We start from the raw sequence: 14,647 nt of genomic DNA, 5'->3' as shown, positions 1-14,647 counted from the left end.
TAAAATAGTATTATGTTGGGGTTTTAATTTGCATTTCCCTAATTAGCAGTGAGGTTTTACATCTTTTCATATGTTAATTGATCATTTGAATTTTCTCTTCTGATAATTGCTTATTCATATTTTTTGAACATTTTTCTATTAGGTTATTTTTATTTATATTGATTTGTAAGTGTTCTTTGCAGAATCTGGATACCTATCTTTTGTCAGTTAAGTGTTAATGAGTAATTGTATTTTCAATCTCTTTAATGTGTCTTTTGACAACCAAACGTGTTTTTAAAATTTTATTGGTGTCAAATTCATAAATATTTTCCTTTAAAGTTTGTGATTTTGTGTCTTATTTTAACATTTTTTCATTACCATGAGGACATAAAAATATTCTCTTCTATTTTCTTCTAAAAGTCTGTATTAGTTCCTTTTCATGTTGCTATGAAGAAATACCTGAGATGGGGTAATTTACAAAGAAAAGAATTTTAATTGGTTCACTGTTCTGCAGGTTGTACAGGAAGCATGGTGCTGGCATCTGCTCAGCTTCTGGGGAGGCGTCAGGAAACATATAATCATGGCAGAAGGCAAAGGGGAAGCAGGCATGTCACATGGCCAGAGTGAAGCAAGAGAGGTAAAGAGGTGCTACACACTTTTACATGCCCAGATCTCACAACAACTCGCTATCATGGAGAACAGCAGCAAGAGGTTGGTGCTAAACTGTTCGTGAGAAATCTCCCTCCATGATCAGTCATCTCCACCAGCTCCCACCTCCAACATTGGGGATTACAATTCGACATGAGATTTGGGCGAGGACACAGATTCAAACCATATCAAAGTCTTAAATTCACTGGAACAGATTGATTTGTTCAAGGTAGAGATTCAGTTTTGTTTTTTTCTCATATAGATGACAAATTGCACCAGCACCATTTATTGACTACTCCATCCTTTTCCTGCATTACCACCTCTGCCATCTATAAAGTTTCTATTTATGTGTGGGTTTATTCTGGGATCTCTAACTCTGTTCCATTGGTCTATTTATTTACCCCTGTGCCCATGTGTCTTTATTATTATAGCTTTATACAATTTGTTCCAATCAGTCTTTCACTTCCTACTCCAAAATAGCTCTTATCAAAGTCACCATGATCTACATGTTGCCAATTTTAATTGTTAATTCTTAATATTTATTTTACTCAGTCTCTACTGTCAAATTATAATTATTTCAAAAAGGAAAATCATGACTTACATACAAATATAAAATGAACACATGTAAATGATTTTATTTTACTCGCTAATGAGGGAACCAGTAAGATGTTACAACCAGTTTAAAGAAGTTCATGAACCTCACATACAAAAGCAATAAGGAAAGCTATTATAAATTTACTAATACAGTCACACATTGCAAAACAACATTTTGGTCAACAACGGACCCCATATATGTTGATATTCCCATAGGGTATAATGGAGCTGAAAAATTCCTGTTGCCTTGTAACATCATAGCTGTCCTAACATCATAGCGCAATGCATTATGCAATGCATTTGTGGTGATGCTGGTGTAAACAAATCTACTGTACTGCCAGTTGTATAAAAGCATAGCACATACAATTATGTACAGTGCATAGGACTTGATAATGATCATAAACAACTGTATTACTAGTTTACGTATTTACTATACTGTACCTTTATCATTATTTTAGAGTGTAAAAAGTTATCTGTAGGCCAGACATGGTGGCTCACGCCTGTAACCCCAACACTTTGGGAGGCTGAGGCAGGTGGATCACCTGAGGTTGGGAGTTCGAGACCAGCCTAACCAACATGGAGAAATCCCGTCTCTACAAAAAATACAAAACTAGCCAGCATGGTGGCGGGTGCCTGTAATCCCAGCTACTCGGGAGGCTGAGGCAGGAGAATCGCTTGAAACCGGGAGGCAGAGGTTGCGGTGAGCCAAGATCACGCCATTGCACTCCAGCCTGGGCAACAAGAGTGAAACTCCGCCTCAAAAAAAAAGAAAAAAAAAGTTAGCTGTGAAACAGCCTAAGACAAGTGCTTCAGGAGGTGCTCCAGAAGATGGCATTGTTGTCATAGGAAATGACAGCCCCATGGATCTTATTGCCCCTGAAGATCTTCCAGTGGGACAAGGAGTAGAGGTGGAAGGCAGTTATATTAATATTCCTTACCCTGTGTAGCCTAGGCTAATGTATGTGTTTCTGTCTTCACTTTTAACAAAAAGTTTAAAAAGTAAAAAAAATGTAATTTAAAAATTTTTTAAGTTTATAGAATAAGGATATAAACAAAAATTTTTTGTACAGCTGTATAATGCATTTGTGTGTTAAGCTAAATATTATTAGAAAAGAGTCAACAAGATTGTTAAAATGTAAAAGTTCATGGAATTAAAATGTTACAGTAATCTAAGGTTAATTTATTATTGAAGAAAGAAAAATGTGTTAAATATATTTAGTGTAGCATAGGTGTACAGTATTTATAAAATCTACCATCAGGTACAATAATGTCCTAAGCCTTCACATTTACTATCACTCACTCACTGGCTCCCCCAGGGCAACTTCCAGTCCTGTAAGCTCCATTCAAAGTAAGTGCACTCCATACATGTAGCATTTCAAATATTTTTTACTGTATTTTTACTGTGCCTTTTTAATATTTAGATATGTTTAGATGCAGAAATACTCACCATTGTGTTCCAATTGTCTACAGTATTCAGTTCAGTAACATGCTGTTCAGGTTTGTAGCCTAGAAGCAATAGGCACTATCCTACAGCCTGATGTGTAGTGGGCTATACCATCTGGGTTTGTGTAAGCACACCATATGATGTTTGCACAATGACAAAATGCCTAACAATACCACATGTCTTAGAACAGATCCTTGTGGTTAAGCATCACATGATTACAGATGCAAAACTGGTTTATTCACAAGGCAATTGCATTCTACCGATTCTACCAGTGCAAGTAATTGCATTCAACCGGATGTAATTGTTTTCATAGACAAGAATCATTTGCATTGTTGTCAGTTTTCTATAACTTACAAAGCTGTAAAATAGCTCAAAAGCAATGAAAGATGAATATAACCCTGAAGGGTATACTAGACAGAACACTCAATTTTTTTGTCCATTTCAATGTATTTCACAATGTTTATTGGCACCATAATATTGGTTTGTCCTTCTTGAAACATCTTACATCTCCCATGCCACCCCAATCTCTTAATTTGCCTGTTCCCTTGCTGCTTGCTATATCTCATTCTCTTAGATCCCTCTCCTCTTCCCAATTTCTAAGTGTTGGGTGCCCCAAGGCTCTGAGTTCTTCTCTTTTCTTTTTAAAATTTACCTAGGTAATACCACCTTGTCTAAGAGTTGGCAAACTATAGCCTATAGGTCAAATCTGGCCCACTATCTGCTTTCTAAAATAAAGTTTTATTGGAACATGGTCATGATCATTCATTCACATGTTGTCTATGGCTGCTTTCGTATTATAATGGCAGAGTTGAGTGGTTGGGACAATGCCTAAAACACTTACCATCTGGTTCTTTACAGACAATCTTAATGGCTTTCAAAACATACATTGATGACCCCCAGATTTACATGCCCAACTTGACCGCATCCCAGCACTCTAGACTTGTTAACACTTCCACCTTCTCCATATCTCCACCACACATCTTCAGCACTTCCCATCTAAGTAAATGACATCCCTGTCCCTGAGTTGCTCAGGTCAAAACCCTTGGTGTCTTTTACTACTCCTCTTTTGCTTTCACACTCCATATCCTTTTCCATTAGAAAATTCTGGTTGCTCTTCCTTTATAATAGACCCTGATTCTATTACACTCTGTCTCTCCCAGCTCCTCTCCTTGCTTCCTCCCTCACCCCACATAGCAGGAAAGTGCTCAGCAGAAATAGAATCCAGATCAAGTCCCTGCCTTGCTCAGCTGCTTCCTATCATGCTCAGAACAAAATGCAAAGTCCGGCCACGGCTCTGGCTGCTTCTCTGACCCACCTCCCTACCACTCTTTCTCAACTCCTGCTCCACTCCAGCCACACTGGCATCCTTGCTCATCCTCAAAGACAGCAAACACCGTAAACACCCTCCTCTCTAGTCTCTGAATTTTACATGTGCTATTCCTCTGCCTGAAACTTCTGGGCCTGGAGAGCTACATGGCTTATTTCCTCACTTCAGTCAGGTCACTGTTCTCTGCTCCTCCTAAAATATCAGTCCTCATCACTTTCTAGCCCCTTACCATGCCACCTGGTTTTGTTTTTCTTTGACCTAATTTTATATATATATATATGTAATACATGCATATATAATACATATATAATATGTACATTCTGATATCATCACTCTCAAATACAAGTTCCACGAGAGTAGGCATTTTGACATATACTAGGTGCTCAATAAATACATGTTGAATAAATGAATGAATGGACATAATCCAAGCATAGGAAATAATAAAACAAAATATAAGCAATTTCCTAAAAGCAGTTTCTCCGCACATGAATGGAAGAAGACTGGGCACCTGGCTCTAACCCCACCCACCACTCAGGCAAGCCTTTCGGCTTCCTAAAGGGAGGCCTATCAACAACACACTTGCCCTTTAGAAATACAATACAGTCATCTTAACACAATACGGGGTGGACACATTTCTGCCAGTGAGTGGAAGGGAGGTGGGGGGAGAGGGAGGGGAGAAAGCAGGGGCCTGAGAGGAAACTATGTATGTCTGTTCTTCTAAATCTAGAAGGCGTAGTTGTTCAGTTGGGTGACTTAGACTCCCTGGCATGTGAGTAAATGTTCTGATGTCCTGTCGTCCAAGGGGCCTCCAGGCCCAACCCTCATCTCAGCCTGGCCTTTCTATTCAAAGTGTCCCGGGAACCACATCTAGGTCCATACAAGGTATCCAGAAAGTAGAAAGAGGACAGACAGCAAACACCATAATTGAGTTAATTGGTGGGCAAAGAGTAACCCAGAGCTATACTTATAAAATGACAAGTATGCATCCGATTATAAGGTTAGCTATAAATGCACCCGAAGCATCCAGAGCTAAGAAATCACCAACGAGGTGGGAAGGGGAGTTTGTGTGGTGGGGGAGGGGGAGGATGGCAGCTCACTGAGTTCTTGCAGTAAGTCTTGCAGCCATTCTCATAGGCTTTGCCTCACCCTGTCCTCCCCTTGGCCCAGGGAGCCTGCTCCAGCTACCAAGCTGAACTCCCTCCTCAGGAGAGCCCAGTCAGAGCCTGCCTGGGGAAATTCCAGAGTCAAGTTTGTCTCAGCACCCTCTCTCTCTGCTTCCCACACTTCTCTCCAATTCCAGACACCCCATCACCTCTGTCCCACCATGCGCCAGGCTGGGGTTGGTTTCTAATTGCCACCCTCACCCCTACCTAGCACCCACTGTGTTCTACCCAGCTGAGGGCTCCTGGTTCCAAATTACCTCCTCTCCATCTCTCAAAGTCCTGCTTTTCAGGGCCTGTGAATCTAGATGAAATTTAGGCTGATGTTGGATTCTCTGTCGAAAAATTACCTTGGCTCCCCCACTGCCTTTGAATGTTGATGTCCCCTGCATGTCTTTTTTTTTTTTTTTTTTTGAGATGGAGTCTCACCCTGTCGCCGGAGTGCAATGGCACAATCCTGGCTCACTGCAACCTCCACCTCCTGGGTTCAAGCAATTCTCCTGCCTCATCCTCCCAAGTAGCTGGGATTACAGGCATGCGCCACACCCAGCTAATTTTTTGTGTGTCTTTAGTAGAGACGGGGTTTAATCATGCTGGCTAGGCTGGTCTCAAACTCCAGACCTCGTGATCCGCCTACCTCAGCCTCCCAAAGTGCTGGGATTACAGGAGTGAGCCACCACATCCAGCCATCCCCTGCATTTCTTATCCCGGGCTCTTCTTCCCTTATTTCCTCTCTCTCTTTTCATAAAATTAGAGACAGGGTCTCACTATGTTGTCCAGGCTGGACTCAAACTCGGGGGTTCAAGTGATCCTCCTGCCTCAGCCTTCTAAGTAGCTGGTACTTACAGGTGCTGGTGCCACCACGGCTGGCTCCCTCTTCTGACTGAGTAGATTCTCCAGGTCCAGATCCCAGAAAATACCACCCAAACTGTAACAACCAAATGTGTTCATCTCGCCCACTATCCAGAAAAGCTAATGCACTAAGAACAGGAGGTGTTGCAGCAAATAAACAGTTTAATTAGCTGGGCATGGTGGTTCACACCTGTAATCTCAACACTTTGGGAGACCAAGGCAGGAGGATCACCTGAGCCTGGGAGTTTGAGACCAGCCTGGGTAGCATAGTGAGACCCCATCTCTACAAAAAATAAACAAAATTGTCTGAGGTGTTTGAAACAGAGCAACTCCATTTTGAATAGGAGCTGGGCAAAAGAAGGCTGAGACCTGCTGGGCTGCATTCCCAGCTGGTTAGGCATTCTAATTTGCAGGATGAGACAGGAGGTTGGCACAAGATACAGGTCATAAAGACCTTCCTGATAAAACAGATTGCAATAAAGAAGCCAGCTAAAACCCACCAAAACCAAGATGGCCATGAGTGTGACCTCTGGTTATCCTCACTGCTACACTTCCACCAGCGCCATGACAGTTTACAAATGCTATGGTGATGTCAGGAAGTTACCCTATATGGTCTAAAAGGGGGAGGCAGGAATAATCCACCCCTTGTTTAGCTTATAATCAAGAAATAACCATAAAAATGGGTAACCAGCAACCCTTGGGGCTGCTCTGCCAATGGAGTAGCCATTCTTTTATTCCTTTACTTTCTTCGTACACTTACTTTCACTTTACTCTATAGACTCACCTTGAATTCTTTCTTGCACAAGATCCAATAACCTTCTCTTGGAGTCTGAATCAGGACCTTTTTCCAGTAACATCTTTCTGGAGAGCCATGAAGAGACTCTACTGAGGAGACCCTCTACCCAAAGGAAATAGACTAGCACTGACTGGTTAACTATGGGTAAGTGGTGGAGTACTCAGGTAAAGGATGGGATTGAGATAGAGGCCCAACTTATAGGAGTTAGAGTCTCTCCTAAGACAGAGAGGTTTAAAGGCCCCGCTTAATAGAAGGCAAGGATGCTTGACCAAACCTGGGTCCAAGGCCCAACGTAAGAAGATTAGAGTCCTTCCTAAAATGTAGGGGGTTAGAGGCCTGTCTTGGCAAAGTCCCTCTCTGCTAAGAACAGGTTTGGCATTGCAGGATGTTAACTGCTATTTCTTTGGATTAGTGTGCCTTGCACTCTTGGCTTATGGCTATGGGTGACAGAATTAGTCATGTACAGGATCATGGGACATGGGGAGCTTTTTCCTCCCTAAAGGGGGAAACTTGAGAGGTGGTGAAACTGCTGGAAAAGATCCTGTTGTGACTGACAAACAGCTGCCTGAACTTTTGATTCAGCATTGCTGGGATGGGTGGGTTTTTCTCTGACCTCTCTGAGCTCTTCACCTTCCCCATCCTACTGCAGATAATGCTTTACTCCTTTTCTCTTTCTTATCTTTCCTATTACCCAGGGCTACCATCTTACCCCCAGAGACCACAAGTTGAAACTCCTCGTTGGAGGTTGGATCCTCGCGTGCTCCTTGGGAAGCATTGATCTTGGATTTGGTTGCTGTGTGGGAGACCAGTGTTCCTCTTAGCTGATGGTGGAGACTCACGTCAGTGCAGGCTGCAGCGATGACTCTCAAAAACTGTGAACAATGCTCCCCAGTGTGTGCTTGGGAGGGCCGGCATATGGAGACCTCGCAGAGAGCCAAACGTGGGCTCTCTGCACTTCCTTCAGTTTTGTTTAAATACAGGATCCGGTTTGCCTTTGTCACCCCCTGCAGCACCACCAGGCTTCATTCACTGTGAAGCCTTGCCAGATCTCTGTAATAAATTACCTGGGAGGCCAAGGCGGGAAAAGAGGAAAGAACAAGGTAAAGCACTTTGAAATCTGACTTTCTCCCTGGAGTGCTGGGTGTCGCCTATTCAGAAGGAGCAGGGTTGTGTTAAGGTGTGTGCTGGGAACTTTGTAGGCTAAAGTTTGTAGGAAAAGTTTGCTTCATTTCAGTCATCACTTACAAATGTTTTCTATTAAGTGTTTAAGATTTCCAAACATTAAAAAAAACCAAAAACCAAAAAACAAACAAACAAAAAAAAAACAATTACGGGGCCAACTGGGGTAAAGTCTGAGGCTTGCCAGTTTGATATTGGGTGCTAAGCAGAGGGGCTGATGTCTGTGTTTTGTCACATGTATTTTGCTCCAGCCGGAATGGAAAAAGATAATTTTCCTTTGTGTTGAGGGTTGGCCTCCAGGGCTATGGTGCAGCAAGCCAGGTCACTAGGGCCACTCAAGGAAAGGGAATCCAGAAGCCTGGCATGCTGGCAAAATGGTAAGGATTTCTTACCAGTCAGACTTCCGACCTCTCTCTCTTGCTGTGCAAACTGATTGAATGGTGAAAATCTCTGTTTATCTTCTCTAAAGTTTTGATTAATGGGAGAAAGGATTTGTGAGGTAATCTTACACTGTAGCAAATCTGGTGTGCTTTGTGTGTCTTTCTGTATTGTTCTGTCATAAAGATGGGTACCCTAGGATAGAATGCAAGCCTAGGACCCCTATAAACCCACTATTCAAGATGACCCAGCAAACTGGTCAGTCACAAATTTTGCTGCAGGTCTCTGAAACCAAAAAAAAACTGGACAAAGTTTCCCTCTCATCTTGTTTCATGTCCTTGGGAGCGTGACCTTGTAACCATGTGGCAGTACTTTCTCTTGGTCTCTGCCATTTTACAATGATGGCCTGGGTTCAATTCCAGCTTAGGGGATGACTCCTTTCTGTTTTGATTTCTGCATGACCTTTAACATTTGTTGATTCTCTTCCCCTCCAGGTACAGCTTCTGGTTTCCCTTCTTGAATCTTCCTTTCTTTTAGCTACCATTGGAGATTCCAGATCTTGTAAAAAACTGCTTACCACCTCTTTGAAAATACCTCATAGACTCGTGATTAAGTCATAACTTTGGTTAAGATTTGTTGGTTTCACCCATGAGGTTGCTTTTGGTAAAGTTCAAAAGCCAGGAATCTTGGCCATTTGGCCTGGCTAAAGTCTGGTAATACGAGATTTAAAAAGACTTTTTAAAAGAGCACTGTGGTTAAGTCAGCTTATTCAAGCTCTAACAGCCTGGAAATCCTTGGGAGAAACATAGGAGGAGCCACAGATCCCGTTTTGGGAAAAACCTCTGTTTTCCTCATGGAACCTCAGGAATTAAAAAGTGGATAGATTCCTCTCAAAACCTAAGGCCTTGTACTGTTTTGCATTGCATTACCTGACATCTTTTACTTTTGGGGGTATTAAAAATTACTTCCCATTATGAGAGAATTTTGGTGTATAATAACTAGGTAGCAAACATTTTGTCAGAAAAGTAAAAAGCGTGATGTGTTTTAGTTCACATGACTTGAGGAATCTTTGAGAAATAAAAATGGTTTTGAAGATTATTGGTAAAATAAAAATATCTTCAAAAATGTAGACATTTGGACTAAATTAGGCAGGTCAGATACTAGGTTTGCTAAATGCTTTAAGGTAATGAACTGCTTCTTTGACTTTTTGGAACGTTTGTGAAAAATTGGTCTTGAAAAAGAAATTATGTGTGTGAACATATTGGCTAATGTTAAACGAATAATCTTTAGTTTTTCCATAAATTGAATATTGGAATAAAAGCACAACAGGTTTTTCTTAGAGCACTGATCTGCTCTTTAACAAAAATTATAAATTATGTCTTTTTCTGACCTAATTAATCTTTTAAGATATTAGGTTTCCTAAAGTCCAAAAATAACATAATTTGGCTTATTTGGCATAAAAAGTATGCAGGAAGCATTGTCAAATATGAAATAATGTTTGACTTTCTTTGGGCTGTATTTGTATAAATATCTTACTGGTATGTGTTCAAAAGTTATGTGAAACTCCTATAATTCTGGTAGAACTTAGTGTACATTATCAGTAATAACTGTTATGTTAAATTATTGTGTGTCACAGAGGTAACAAATTTCTTTGTCAATCATGGTTTTTTGTTTTTCTTTGTTTTGCTTTTTGGAGACAGAGTCTTGCTCTGTTGCCCAGGCTGGAATGCAATGGTGTGATCTTGGCACTGCAACCTCTGCCTCCCAGGTTCAAGTGATTCTCCTGCCTCAGCCTCCTGAATAACTGGGATTACAGGCACATGCCACCACACCCGGCTAATTCTGTATTTTTAATAGAGATGGGATTTCACCAGGTTGGCCAAGCTGATCTCAAAATCCTGACCTCAACTGATCCACCCACCTCGGCCTCCCAAACTGCTGGGATTACAGGCATGAGCCACCGCGCCTGGCCTCAATTGTGTTTATGACTGTAGCTGTCCTAAGACTTTTTGTCATTCACAGACAACTGCTGTCTTGTTTTAATCTCTTCAGAAGGTGGTTTATAATCAACTATAGAATTCTAAAAGATGTTCTTAAATGTAGGTTTTCTGGTAACTTTGGAGATCGTGACATTAGAATAGAGGAAAAAAACCCATGAGAAGCTGAAATGTTCATGAATATCAAGCAGAACAGGAGTTAACTGAATAGAATGAACTAATAGAAGACTGGAATTATTTTTGACTTTTTGCTTTAAAAATTGCTGATTCTTTGTTTTGTGTTTCCGAGTCAAGAAAACTTTTCCTTTGAGCTATTTACAGCTTTTAACGATTGAGTATACTCCTGTGAACAAAATTTGGAGCATATTTGTTTCTTTCTACCTGATTTCTCTAGAATTTGAAGATTGTAAGTATTCTTAGTTTATGTTAATATAGTTATTTGCAGAAGTGCAATAAACATCTATTTTCATTTGTAACAGGGCACAATTAGAGAAACTGTTTATCTTACTGAGGTTTTGACTGGAATGGCATGCTTTTCTTTAAGGAATCAAACTTGACTTACAGAGTCAATAAAAGCCCCTTGGGAAAACTGACCTCATACCTTGTCTACACAGCCCCTGAATAGGGTTTCTGATCTGTGGTAAGTAAAGAATGTCACTTTCTGACAGGCCTCAGAGCCCCAGGTTATCTTGGGACCTCAAGAGGAGAGGAATTTACCCAACTCATAGGTATTTGAGGGTACAAACCCATGGCTGGACTCAGCTTTAAAAAGAAATCTTGTGTGAGATTCCTTATAGAACAAAGCCAACTTTAAAACCTATGTGAAAAATAATTATTCTTGCTATACTTTATACAAATAATCAGGCCAAGTATAATAAAGTAAATCAGTCATACCATGATTTGCCTTTAGTAAAAGTGAGAGACTGGAGTGAGAAAAAATTACGTTTCAAGAACTATGGTACACCTGTTATTAGATTCTAGCCCCATCAGCTGTTTTTGAGGGTTTTTTTTTTTTTTCCTGCAATCTAGATTAACTCTACTTATTCCTGTGAACTAACTAGTGATCTCTGGCTGCTGCTCAGAAGAAACAAGAAGGAGGAGTAATGTAAAATTCTTGAACAATATTCTAATTCTGGACACATACTGGAATCATCTAGCAACCCCATATCATATCAGCTTGGTTTCAACGGTTGCCCAGTTCATGGAAAGGCTTCTTATTTCATTTACTTGGTATAATGTTGCTTATTTAGCTTTACTCTTGTGGAATATATTGCTGTTGTATCTTATGTGTAGGAATGCAGGATAAGTTTACACAATGTTCTCTTAAACTGAACACTTATTAATCTTCTGGATATCACCTTTTGTCAGAACTTAAAGGCTATAAATGGCCCTCGCCATACCAATCCTTTCTGACTGAGCTCCTCTCTACCCCAAATACAATAGACCCTAATAATAGTTAGGCAGAAATATCATCACACCTATTCAGCATGAAGTTACAGAAGATGGATCTTCATCCCTCTGTAACCCTTAGGACTAAGGGTTCTCTTAAAAAAGGAAGTGGGAAAATATTAGAAATGTTTGAACCAGAACAACTCCATCTTGAGTAGGGGCTGGGTAAAATAAGGCTGAGAACTGCTGGGATGGATTCCCAGTCAGTTAGGCATTCTAAGTCACAGGATGAGACAAGAAGTCAGCACAAGATACAAGTCATAAAGACTTTGCTTATAAAACAGTAAAGAAGCCAGCTAAAACCCACCAAAACCAAGATGGCGATGGAAGTGACCTTTGGTCATCCTCACTGCTACACTCCCACCAGTGCCATGACAGTTTATGAATACTGTGGCAATGTCAGGAAGTTACCCTATGTGGTCTAAAAAGGGATGGTATGAATAATCCACCCTTTGTTTGGCATATAATCAAGAAATAATGGTTAAAATGGGCCATCAGCAGCCCTCAGGGCTGCTCTGCCTATGGAGTAGCCATTCTCTATTCCTTTACCTTCTTGATAAACTTGCTTTCATTTTACTCTATGGATTCACCTCAAATTCTTTCTTGTGCAAGATCCAAGAACCCTCTCTTGGGTCTGGATTAAGACCCCTTTCTGGTAACAAAATTAAGCAGGTATGGTGGTCATGCACCTGTAGTCTCAGCTAGTAGGGAGGCTAAGGAAGGAGGATCACTTGAGGCCAGAAGATTGAGGCTGCAGTGAGCCAAGACTGCACCACTGCACTCCAGCCCGGGCAACAGAGTGAGGCCTGTCTCAAAAAAAAAAAAAAAAGTTAATTATCACCAACCGAGCAGAAGGACAGGAAACATTTCTCAAATTCACCTCCCCAAAAGCTTGGAGGCTAGGGCTTTTAGGTATAATTTGGCAGGTAGGGGGCTAAGAAATGGGTACTGCTGATTGATTGGGAATGAAATACAGAAGTGTCCAAAGTGTCTTCGCATGCTGAGTTAGTTTCTGGATGGGAGTTTCTATGTGGGTGTCATGTTCCTTGGTATGAGTCACAGGTCCAGGTGGAGTCAGTTGGTTGCCAGAATACAAAAGTCTGAAAAATATCTCAAAGATCAATTTTAGGTTTTGACAATAATGATGTTATCTGTAGGAGCAATTGGGATTGGGGAAGTTACAAATCTTGTGCCCTCCAGCTACGTGACCTTGAGCTGTAAGGGTTTATAGAAAAGCAAGCTAAGAAACAATAGCTGGTAATCATTTACGCCTACATTTTAGCAGAATTCAGGCCCCTCCCATAATCCTAACCTTGGGGACTTTCAGGAGTCTTACAAAGACAGTTTCAGTTCCTGGGCAAGGAGCAGATTAGTTTTGGGAAGAGGTTGTTATCCTCTTTGTTTTAAAGTTAACAAAGGGGATCAGCTTGTGAGGCTTTAGAAGCAAGATGACGCCAGCTGTATCAGATTTCTCTCACTGTCATAATTTTTGCAAAGGCGGTTTCACTACTACTTGATAAAGCCAAGTCTCACAGCAGTAAGGGAAAGCAACCTTGCCAGAGTCTTAATAGTGTTCAGAAAGCAGAGGACGAAGGGAGATGAGGTTTTGGAGTCTGGTTCCCGGCAGGTATTTCAACGGAGGGGCTGGAATGGGGTTTGATACGGATCTTGATATGAGTTTAGGATTGGAGGACATAGTGAGGTGGGGATTTTGAGGCAAAGGGTTCAAAAGATTCTGGGGAGTAAACTGTTGTTTTACACTGAAAAGCTTAACCATTTGATATTCATCTAAATGAGTTTGGGAAGTTCTTGAAATGAACCACAAGGTATTTGTAACTTATATCTTTCTGGGCAAGAGTTTCCTGGAATAGTAAAATCATGTTAATGAAGACAGCACAATAGTAAAATGATGTCAATGTAGAAAGCCAGCTGTGTGGAGGGAAATAGTTTCAGTTCTTATCACACACCTACAGGCTTCTCAGTCCACCCCTCCCTCATCAGCTTAGAGCCTAAGCCCTAGCTCTCCACTGGATGAAGTAACCTCTCTAAGATTCCCATGCAAATAGGTCACCCTGTGTAACATTCTTCCATGGCTCTTCGGCTTTCAGAATTGTGTCATCTCCTCAGGATAGCTTTGAAGGACTCCCAGGACTAGATTCCTGCTCACCTTTCAGGTATCACCTCCAGTCACGTTTCCATGCAACTCCTCTGCTCTAGAATTACAGGGCTCCATCAGTTCCCAAGACGCAGGGTGCCCACTCACACCACCACACCTTTGTCCATGTCAGCCTGGAAATCCCTCCCCACCTCACTTGATAAATCCTATTCATTCTTCAGGACGCAGTTACAGTGCCACTTGATGTTTGGTCTCTGATGACAACCAAATAAAGTTCCAACTCCCTTCTCCAGCTTCAGAAAGTGAGCTGTGGAGCCAGAAACGCTACCTAACAGCTATGTCTTCCTGAGGGATTCATTTAACCTCGCTTTCTCTTGAAGGTAACGATAGTGCCTACCTGGTTATGATTATGAAATAAGACCAGTGTTTCCCACACTTCAGCATCCCACCACTGATGACCATCTTCGTAACTGTCATATCTCTGTAATTTTCTAAATAAATTGACTCACATTGTAAAAATTCTTTTTTTAAAAATGATGGAGTCTCACTCTGTCACTTGGGCTCCTGGAGTGCAAGTAGCTCTGTTACAGGTGGTTAGACAAGCATGAGTGGTGCTGGAGAGGGCTCTTCCCCCACCCGCTAGGAATGTCAGGTGATGTTTTGGCAATGATCACATTGCTTCCCTAAAAGTGATACATTGGCAGCCCGCACCAGGGAGAAGGCATTTC

This window comes from Colobus angolensis, unplaced genomic scaffold (assembly GCF_000951035.1).
Source record: "Colobus angolensis palliatus isolate OR3802 unplaced genomic scaffold, Cang.pa_1.0 Scaffold35, whole genome shotgun sequence".
In the NCBI taxonomy this organism is placed as follows: domain Eukaryota; kingdom Metazoa; phylum Chordata; class Mammalia; order Primates; family Cercopithecidae; genus Colobus; species Colobus angolensis.
This window is presented reverse-complemented; position numbering follows the sequence as displayed.